General features: G+C 44.0%; 1 protein-coding gene across 2 annotated transcripts in view; it reads left to right on the top strand.

Annotated features, from left to right (window-relative positions):
- Positions 1–1,733, top strand: part of AP3S2 (adaptor related protein complex 3 subunit sigma 2) — an 81,360-nt gene that overhangs the window by 54,575 nt on the left and 25,052 nt on the right. The window lies entirely within an intron of this gene.

Genomic DNA, 1,733 nt, shown 5'->3' with positions numbered 1-1,733 from the left:
TTCACTCTCTCCTCCTCCCCCTTCATCTGCTCCCATGTGCTCTGATCAGATATGTCCCTCTCCCAGAGCTGCAGATTCAATGCCATCTTTTGAAATAAATTCTTCTTGGGGGGAGACAATGTAATTTTTCAATGAATTGTTGGTATTTCACATCCCTGATGCTGTGGGTTAAGTATCGGGCTGCTAACCGCAAGGTCAGCAGTTCAAATTCACTAGCTACCCCATGGGAGAAAGATGAGACTGCCCATTCCTGTAAAGAGTTACAGACTCAGAAACCCAAGAGTAGTTCTTCTACTCAATCCTATAGTGTCAGTTTGAAACTACTTGATAGCAGTGAGATGACCAAAACAGCTGCTCTGGCCCCGTGCATTTCCCCTGACAATTCTGACTCACCCTTTAGGGAAGTAGATCTTCCAAAGGCCTCTGACCAGCCCCTCCTTGCTCATAGACTAACAGAAGTATACACCCTCAGCACCCTCTGCTACTTTTGCCATTGTGTTAGCACAGTGTGTTGGTTTTGTTTATTGGATGACTAGCTCTGCCATTTGTTAACTGTGACTTTTATCTCAGTTTCCTTATATGTGAAAAGGGAGTAATGAGCATCTCATATATATGGCAAATGTTAAGATTAAATATATGTAAAATACTTAGAACCATGCCTATATGTAGTAAGTATTTTTAGTTTGGTTTTCCCAACAGATAATTTTATGAAGGTGAAGATCAGATAGTCCTTTCTCCTGCATATTTCCAGTGATTTGCACACTCATACCAGTTGGTAAATATTTGTTGAGTCCATCTGCTGTACTAGGTGCCAGGGAAACACTTGGTAAAACCTTCCTATTACCATGAGGCTTGCATCTAATAATCTCTCAGAAACTCACCACCATTTTGCTGCTAACTGCAAGGGTAGCAGTTGAAACCCACCAGTTGCTCTGAGGGAGAAAGATGAGACTGTCTGCTCCATTAAGATTTTTGGCCTGATCAGAGCACACAGGAGCAAATGAAGAGAGAGGAAGACAGAGTGGAACACATCTTGGCCCACCAAGCTGTGAGGACGATATTCCTGCTCAGAGCAGCCAGAGCACAGAGAGGACCATAGGGCCGGCCCCACTACAAGACACAACATCCCTCGCCAACCCATAGGCCTACAGGGGAAAACACTGGAGACACAGTGCAGGAATTGCATCTGACCTGAACCCACCACACTGAGGCAAAACACTAAGGGTGTGCAACAGAACAGCAAAGGGAACAGAGCAATGAAGTCCCCAGGGAATACTTTGGGCCCAGGATATGGCACCCCATCAGACTCGACCAGAAAACACTCCTAAAGGTCAACAAACAGACCGTGAACTATTACAGGCTTTTTTTTTTTTTCCGGTCCTTGGTGTTTTGTTTTTTTATTGTTGTTGTTCTTGTTTTGCTTTCTGTTGTTGTTTTGTTTTGCTCAGTCTTGGTTTTTTTGTGTGTGCATATTGTTATCTAGATTTGATAGGCGGAATAAACAAACTGGAGGAGAAAACAACTGGAACCAGCGGTTCCAGGAGTACACAGGAGAGGGAGAGGTGGGGGAAAGTAAATGGGTGTTAACAAACCCAGGGACAAGGGAACAATAAGTGATCTAAAATTCAGGCGAGGAAAAAAAAAAATGGCGAGGAGGGTAAAGGAGGCTTGGTAGGGCTTGGATCAAGGGCATTGTAACCGAGAGGAATTACTGAAACCCAAATGAAGGCTGA

The sequence above is a fragment of the Echinops telfairi genome, unplaced genomic scaffold (genome assembly GCF_000313985.2).
Source record: "Echinops telfairi isolate 266 unplaced genomic scaffold, ASM31398v2 ScPeMD7_7409;HRSCAF=8447, whole genome shotgun sequence".
Taxonomy (NCBI): domain Eukaryota; kingdom Metazoa; phylum Chordata; class Mammalia; order Afrosoricida; family Tenrecidae; genus Echinops; species Echinops telfairi.
The sequence above is the reverse complement of the archived record's forward strand: the minus strand, read 5'-3'. Positions and strand labels throughout refer to the sequence as shown.